A 9,240-nucleotide genomic window follows, 5' to 3' on the forward strand; every position below is an offset into this window, starting at 1 on the left:
GGCTCCAGTGAATCATCACAGTGGTTCACTGTCTCATTTCAATGCCCCTTCTCATTTCACAGTGCTCAATTTTGTATCATAATGGTTCATTCTCACTTCAAAATACTGCACAATGCTCCATTTTGTATCATCATGTTTCACTCTCACTTCAAAATACTGTGCTGTCTCATAACAATGCTCTATTGTTGCATCACAATAGTCCATTATCCTACCACAACACTCCATTTTGCATCAAAACATTCCACTGTCTCATCATAGTGCTCTATTGTTGCATCAAAATACCTGGCTAATCCATTATAATCCTCTCATGTGGCATCACAAAGATCCATTGTCCTATCTGAATGATTTTATTTTGCAGAAAGAACCACTGGGAATCTTGCCTATGTCCACCTTAGAAATTATACTGGAAGTGTGAGGGTTCCTGACACTAGGTGGGAAGTGAGAAGACAAATAATGATTAGGACCAATCACCTGATTACCGAGCAGGAGTGTAGCCTGAAAATAATCATTCCTCCAAAAAGAGTAAGCCAGCCAGGGACAAGATGAGGAGCACCCTGGGAAGAGGTGTGGAGCATGCTGCAATGAGGGGAGTTAGCGTGTCTATTTTGGCACTCCAGGAGCAAGGCATGTGGTCTGGGACCAGTCAATGGTGGGCCGGCAGAGGCCCTGCCTGTCTTGCAGACTCCACAGGGCAAGATAATGCAGACTGTGAGGTGAGATGGTGCATGGGTGCAGGGCATGAAATTGATAGGGCTGGCCTCACTGTGCAGGGGAAGGGCTTGAATGGCACAGAGGTTATGAGGAGCCATTTCTTTGTAAGTCATCCCCTCCCAATGTCATATAAACTATGCAAAATTCAAATAGAACTATATTATGCTGGTTTGTCGATCTGCATCAGGACCATAAGACCCTGAATGAGTGAGGGTGCATCAAACAGAGAGTGGGAAGGGGAAAGTTTAGTGCAATAGGGGTTTCCAACATGGGTCCAGGTGGTCAGGTGTGACTTCTAACATCTAAGGAAGCAGTGTCAGGAGAAGGAGCTAAGAACAGAGGTCTGGCAATCAATGGGACACCCTGGAGCTGCCTTGATGACATCAGGGGCAGGGTGTAAGCAACTGGTGGTGAATGAGGGCTCCAGAAATTGATGTCCTATCATTTACTTGGCCAGGGGAGTCCTAAAGGATCAGCAAGAAAACTTGACTTTACTGCTGAATTCCTTCTTGATTCTTAGGCTCTGATTGCACTTGATCAGATGTTCAGATAAGCAAGGTACACTTGTTTTAGTTTGCCCAGTGCAGAGCCCCACCACCAAGTTGGCAATGAAGGCATCCTCTGTCTCCTCAGAGTGATGGGCTACCATGACACCCCAAATATTAGACTGGGCCAGCTTGCACATCTTCAGAGTCACTCACAGAGCTTATCTGGTTTACTTTGAGCAGGAAGCAATCTTTCTCACAGCCTTGGGATTCTGCTTCAGGTTGGTCACTGAGAGATCATCCAAAATGTTATGTATGCTTGCATTATCTGTGAACTTTTGTCAAGCTTCCCAATCATCATGGTCAAACAATGGATACTACTGGATAGTTGGATGAAAGAGTTACACAGGTTAGCCAGCCGATCATCAGGAGACTTGAAGTCCAGGTTGTATTTGTCAGACATGAAGCACCCAGAGGCAGCTACAACCATGCCAATGACAGCTTTGTCAGTATAGCCAGTATTACCAATTGCATTCTTCAGCAGCTTTGGGAACGTCTTTGTTTTCTAGGATATCAGGTGTAAATCCACCTTCATCACCCATATTTGTAGCATCTTTTCTGCATTTCTCCTTGATGTCATTCTTCAGGTGGTAGTAAACCTCCACTCCAATGTGTATGGCTTCCAAGAAGCTGGATGAAACCACAAGGAGGATCATGAACTCCTGTATGGTCAACTTATTGCCAGTCTGAGAACGGCCATTGATCATGTTGAAAGTTGAGACTGGCAGAATGACATCAGTGTACCAGTCAAGTCAGATGTGTCAGTACAGGGGCACGTTTTCTACAGCATCAGCTTTTCAGACAGCAAAGGATACTTCCAAGAATGCTATTCATGCCAAACAGATTTATTTTCAGTCTTTTACACTTCAATCAACAGTTTGTCAATCTCCTGTTTTATGGTGTCCAGTTTCTTACTAACTAGAGAAGATGCAATTGTTTTATCGATATCTTCAACTGCCTTTGAGACACCCTTCCCCATGTAGTGCATCTTTTCATTGTCCCGGAGTTACAGGGCCTCATAGATACCAGTTGAGGCACCACTGGGCACAGAAGTTCAGAAAAGGTCTTTGGGGTGTAGAGATTAATGTCAACTGTGGGAATCCCACTAGTGTCAAAGATCTCTCTGCAATGAATCTTGAGAACAGATCGTGAAAGGAACAGACATAGGAAAGAAACAGACAGTTTTGTGGATGCTGATGAAAGTGATAAGAAGAAACTCCCAATGCTCCATTTTGCATCACAATGGTCATTCTTCCCAACACAATTCTCAATTATGTCATCAAAATGCTCCAGTGACATCACAATGCTACCCCAACACATTACAATGTTCCTTTGTTATATCACAATGATCCACTGTCTAAACACAGTGCTCCATTTTTTCATCACAATGGTCCACTCCCTTATCGCAATGCACTATTTGCTCTTCACAATACTTCATTGTTACATCACAAATTTCCACTGTCATAGCATAAAAGCTATCAACATGCTCCATTTTTACATCAAAATAGTCCACTGTCCCCTGATATTTCTACAGTCTATCATCACAATTCTACATTATTGATTGACAGTGGTCCACTATACCATCATAATGCTCCACTGTCAAATCACAATGGTCCACTGTATCAACAAAATGTACCATTTTCTCATTACACTGCTCCATTGTCACATCATAATATCCCACTCTTCCATCACAATACTCTCCTGTCTCATCACTATGTTCCATTGTTTCATCTCAATGGTACACATTACTATCAAAGTTGTCCCATTGTTCTGTCATAATGGTACATTGGGCCATCACAATGCTCTACACTTTAAATGACTGGGCTCAATTATTGCATCACAATGGTCCAGTGTTCTTTCACAGTGCTACACTGTTATATCACACTTGTCTATTGTTGCATCACAATGATCCAAGGTACAATCACAGTGCTCTATTGTTTCTTCACAATGGTGAACTGTCTCATCACAGTGCTCTACAGTGTCATCACAATGATCCATGATCCCATCAAAATGCTCCACTGTTTCACCACAGTGCTCAGTTTTTGCATCACATTGGTCTACTGTCACATCACAATGCTATACTGTCTCTTCACAGTGCACCATTGTTACATCACTGTCATTTCATGATGCACTATATCTCTTCAAAATTCTCCATTATTGTAGTCCATGTGTTTTAGTTACTTTTCTGTTGCTGTGGTAAAATGCTGTGACCAAAGGAACTTAAAAAAGGAAGAGTTTATTTGAGCTTATGGATTTGGGAAATTAGAGTCCTTCATGGTGGGGAGGCATGGTGACAGGAAGTGACTACAGCAAAAGCAGAGAACAGAGGCTCAAATCTTCAAGAAGGGACAGGAAGCTGAGGGCAACTAGATATCTACCAAGGTGTAAAAACTCCCTAAGTCCATCTCCAGTGACATGCATCCTCCAGCATGGCCACACCTTCTAAGATCTCCTAAAATAGTGCCATCAATTGGGGACAAAATGCCTAAATATATGGAGCCTATGGGGATTATTCTCATTCAAACCACCACATCATGTTTCAGTGTATCACGTTGCTGCATCACAATGCTTCATTGTCCTATCACAGTGCTCCATTTTTATATCATAATTGTCCAATACTCTATCAAGGGAGAAATGGGGAAAATGAGGTGGTTGTGGAGGGGGATTAGTCAGGGATATAAAGAAGATAATAATGCATAGCCAGTGTAAAAAACCAGAGGGAATCATATTAGTCCAAACCCTACTGTCAAATTACTCATACAATATCTCTACATGAGTCCATGTGTATAGCTGAAGGCTACACAACAAGAAACTGTGCCAGACAAGTGAAACCTTACTGTGAGTTATTGGCCAGGGTAGTTGAAGAGACTTCAAATATTTCACAGGGTATTACCACAGCCAATGATCTACTGTCTCATCACTGTGCTCCATTGCTGTATCACCATTGATGGCTGTGCTTCATTATCTCATGATGTGGTTCCAACATTACAAAATAATTATCCACTGTTATGTCCTAATAGTCAATTGTTGCAGCACAAGGGTTCACTGCCCAATCACAATGCTCCATTGGTTCATGAAAATGCACAAATTTCTCATCACAATGTTTCATTGTTACAATTTTCAATTGTCTCACCATAATGCCCCATCTCATTGACACTCACCATTATGGTATCACAGTGCTTCAATATTGCATCACAAATGTCCATTTGTATATCACAATACTCTGTCTCATCAAAATGCTCCCCTTTTATAGCATAATGGTCTCATAATATAACTCAATAGTCCATTCTTAAATCACAATGCTCCATAGCTACATCATAATGTCAAAGTGCCATATCAAAGTGCTCTTTCTCCATCATAATGGATCACTGTTTAATCACATCCCTCTATCACAAAGATTCATTGTTGCATCACACATTCTATCGCAATGCTTCATTGCTGCATCACAATAATCCATTATTCTATAAAAATGCTTAATAATCTCCTAAATGCTGCATAATTTCTTGACTTTTTTAATGTTTACCAAAACTTTATTGAGAATTCCATACATGGGTATAAGGTGTTTTGATCAAATCCATGACCACTCCTTCCCTTCCAACACCTCCCATAACTTCCATCACTTTTTTCGTTTTCTTTTCTTCTTCTTTCATTTATTTATTGTTATGGGGCTTTTGGGTATTCTATCATTGCCCCCTCTGAAGTCAATGCTAAAATCCTTTAAAGATTAGATACAAACTCCCAAATATTTTTGACATTTTTGGCCTTTGGAACAGAGTATGCTGCTAACAGTCCCAAGGACATTTTGACTTTTAGCCAAGAAACTGGCTACTTTTCTTTGGGGTCTTTTTTACCCTAATGGCCTAGCCAATTCCGACCTCCTATTTTTATCATGCCATCCTTTGAAGGGGTTACCCAAATTGCCAGTAGGAATAAGGACACAGACCACTCTGGCTTCTTCCATGCTGAACAGGGACACAGGGTGAGGCAATTGGAGTACCCCTTCACTGGATCTATCTAAAAGATTCTCAAATTGCATAATTCTTGTTTCTAAGGGGAAAAGAAAGTCCTTGAATTGTGAATAGGAGATGTGAAGGAGAAGTAAAGGCAAGAGTAATTAGCATTACAACTTCTAGACAGGGAACTAGAAAAGTCAGAACAAGGCAATTTTCAAATGTTCATATGAGAGTCCATTGGAATTTCTTGACAAGGGCTTCCAAAAACATCCTTCTATTATGTTCTTCATGATTTTTCTTTTGTTTCCAAGGCTGAACTCTAGAGTGTTGGATTCAGGATTTGCTTTCAGGTATTTTGATAGCTCTTGGAGTAGTTAGAAACAGTGTCAGTTCCCTCTCAATGGCTTCAAAATAGTGGGAAAACCAATTTTATCCATCATTTTAGAACAATAGCTGGTTGTCTCCCTTAGCTACAGGTGGGCACTACAGTATTGGAGACCAAAATTTGAAGTCTTACATCTGGGGCAGCACTTTCTGGTTAGGAACAAAATCATCAACGAGAAATAATTGGGAGGAGCTCCTGGCTCTTTTTTTTTTTTTTTTTTTTTTTACCAGTTCCATCTATGTGAAGATAAGTTAAAGGTCCTGCTGGACCATGTGTGGCTTCACTTGGAAGCATGACATCTGAGTTGACCCTCTTCTTTGTAGACTGGACACTGGTTCAGGTCCATCTGCTGGGGTCTCCATGTCCTCCATGAACAAGAGGACAGGTGACTCACCTCATTTACAGGACATTTTGAGAGATGTTCCATGGTACCCTGGAATTTAGTTGACCTTGGAGGGCAAGGGGCAAAAACTGTCCTTTAAGTCCCTCTGACCACATTAGTATAGTACTCAAACCCTGGCTATTAAACATCCAATAAGGTTAGTTCCACCAATCTGATAATTTTAATTATTGTGTGCTATGTAGATAAGGCTTAGGTAAACAAGCAAATATTCTCAGATAAACATTGACTAGATTTATATTTTCTCCTTAAACTAGTTGACTAAACTATGACTATAGAAAATTTAAGATTATGTGTATATTATTTTTGCCTCATCCTTTATATATAACAAACCTAAACAGACCTTCATCACTTTCTTAGGCTTTCTCATTTTTTCTGTGTATTTTGGAAAATATCTCCATTCCCATATCCTTTTAACATCTTTTACATTATTGTTTTCTGTTTTTTAAAATAAGTATGAGACATAATAGCATTAACAAATAAATTTTCCATCTGTTGTGAGACTTCTTTTCCTGGCTAAGCAATGCTTATTCCTTTAAAGGTTCTAGTATCAAGCCAATATTTCATTAAAGTTTTAGTGGGGAACCAATGAATTTATTGAGCTTACTTACCAAGATAACTGAGGGCATGCTGAGGTGTATGTATGACCTGGGGGTATGCACATTGGATAGCCTTTACCCAGCATGTGTCCTTCCTTCTCTTCCTAGCCTTCCACAGATTGTATACTTTAAATCTCCCGAAATCCAGGAGACCATGTGTGATTAGGGTTAAATTACATACAGTTGGCAGGGAAGAGTGGCTGGATACTCCAGTAAGGGTCAGGTGATCCTGCTTGGCCCTTCTTTAATGAATGAGTACAACTGTCAACAAGCCCACTTGTGACTATGTTTAGTAATCAGGCTCAGCTGAAGTCGTGATGATGGTAGTTATTTCATGCAGAAGGGACTGCTGTATAGCATCATCTTATTAAAAGGACCTGAAATATAAAAGGATTTGGTGCTAGGATCTACATATAAGGGAGAACATACGTCGTTTGTTTTTCAGAGTCTGTGTTACTTCACTTAGTATAAAAGTTTCTTGATCCATCCGTTTACCTGCAGATTTCATTATTTCATCTTTCTTTACTGCTGAACAGAACTCCATTGTATAAATACACATTTTTGTTAACCACTCATCAGTTGAGGGGCACTTAGGTTGCTTCCATCTCTTAGCTATTGTGAAAAGAGCAGCAAAAAACATGGCTGTTCAAGTGTTTCTACAATAGGATGAGACCTTTGGGTGTATGCCAAGGAGTGGTATAACTGGGTCATATGGTAGGTTCATTTTTTAGGTTTTTAAGAGTTCTCCACACTGTTTTCCATAGAGATTGCACTAGTTTGCAATCCCACCAGCAGTGAATGAGCATTATGCTTTCTCCACATCCTCACAAACATTTCGTATCACTTGTTCTCTTGATCCTAGTCAGGCTGATTGGAGTAAGATGATAACTTAGGGAGGGGATTTAATTTGGATTTCCCTGATTACTAACGATGTTGAGCACTTTTTGAGATGTTTCTTAGCCATCTTTATTTCTTCCTTTGAGAACTCTCCATTTAGATCTTTAACCCATCTTTTAATTGGGTCATTTGGTTTCTCGCTTCTTTGTTTTTTGAGTTCTTTATATATTCTGGATGTTAAACATCTGCCAGCAGTATCACTGGTGAAGATTTTTTCCCATTCTGTGGATTTTCTCTTCACTTTTTGATTTTTTCTTTTTCTGTACAGAAGCTCTTTAGTTTCATGAGGTCCCACTTGTTGATTGCTGACCTTAATTCCTGAGCAACTTTTATCTGATTTAGAAAATCCTTCCTGACACCTATATCTTGTAAGTTACTGCAAATATTTTCTTCTAATAGTTTCAGGGTTTCCAGTTTCTCATTGATGTCTTTGATGCATTTGGAGTTGACTTTTATGAAAGGTGAAAGATAAGGATCTAGGTTCATTCTTCTACACGTGGAGACCCAGTTTCCAGCACCATTTATTGAAGAGGCTGTCTTTCTTCTGTTGTGTGTTCTTAGCACATTTGTTAAATATTAGGTGGTTGAAATTTTGTGTACTTGGGGCTGGATCTTCAATGATGTTCCATTGATCTATGTGTCAATTTTTGTGCCAGTACCATGCTGTTTTTAAGACTATAGCTCAATAGTATACGTTGATATCTGGTATGGTAATTCCCCACACTCCCAGCATTGCTTGTTGTGCTCAGGGTTACTTTGGCTATCCGTGGTCTTTTGTTCTTCCTTATGAATTTAAGCATGGATTTTTTCTAATTCTGTGAAGTATGTCATGGGGATTTTGATTGGGATTGCAATGAATCTATATATTGCTTTTGGTAGGATGGTCATTTTCACAATATTAATTCTTCCAATCCACAAACATGGGAGGTCCTTCCATCTCCTGGTGTCTTCCTCAATCTCTTTTTTAAAACATGTGTGTACTTGGGTTGAAATTTTTCATTGTAGGGATCTTTGATGTCTTTGGTCAGATTTATTCCAAAATATTTTATTTTATTTTTTTTTGAAGCAATTGTGAAAGGGAGAATTTCCCTAAATTCTTTCTCCAATTGCTTGCTATGGGTATATAGAAAGGCTAATGATTTTTGTAGATTAATTTTATAACCTGCCACCATACTGAAAGAATTGACTGCCCCCACCTGCGGGGACCCTGTACAGGTAAAGCTCGAGGGGGACCACTCCCTGAAAAGAAAAACAGGCGAGAAAGAGGAGATGGAGCCCAAGCAAGTCCACTTGTCAAGGGTCCGCTTTATTGAATTGCAAGCTTTCCTTATATACAGTTTGTATTTAGAAGGGGTTGAAGAAGTTGGTCAAAGGTTACAGCATTCTTATGGGTATGGGGGGGGACTGAGCAATTCAGCAACGTGACTGACCGCCAGGTGTTCCAAGAGATTACTGTACGACTTACTTTTCCGAGAACTGTTTGCAAGGGGAAGAAAAAGATAACCTTGCCATAAATTCTTTCCCAAGGTTACTTGTGCAAGCAGAATGTCCTGCTTAAGTCAACTGTTTGTAGAGCTATATTATATTTTTTGGTAATGATTGTTGTTTCTCCAGCTCCTGACAATTGACATTCTAGAAGTTTTCTGGTGAAACTTTTGGGATCACTTACGTATAGTATCATATCATCTGCAAAAAGGGATATTTTGACCGCTTCTTTTCCAATTAGTACTCCTTTAATTTCTTTCTCCTC

At 39.7% G+C, this 9,240-nt stretch overlaps 1 pseudogene; it reads right to left on the minus strand.

Annotated features, from left to right (window-relative positions):
- Positions 1-1,183: 1,183 nt before the first annotated feature.
- On the minus strand, positions 1,184-2,555 carry LOC103746165 (annotated as a pseudogene).
- Positions 2,556-9,240: the final 6,685 nt, after the last annotated feature.

This window comes from Nannospalax galili, unplaced genomic scaffold, assembly GCF_000622305.1.
Source record: "Nannospalax galili isolate Female #2095 unplaced genomic scaffold, S.galili_v1.0 scaffold224, whole genome shotgun sequence".
Classification (NCBI taxonomy): domain Eukaryota; kingdom Metazoa; phylum Chordata; class Mammalia; order Rodentia; family Spalacidae; genus Nannospalax; species Nannospalax galili.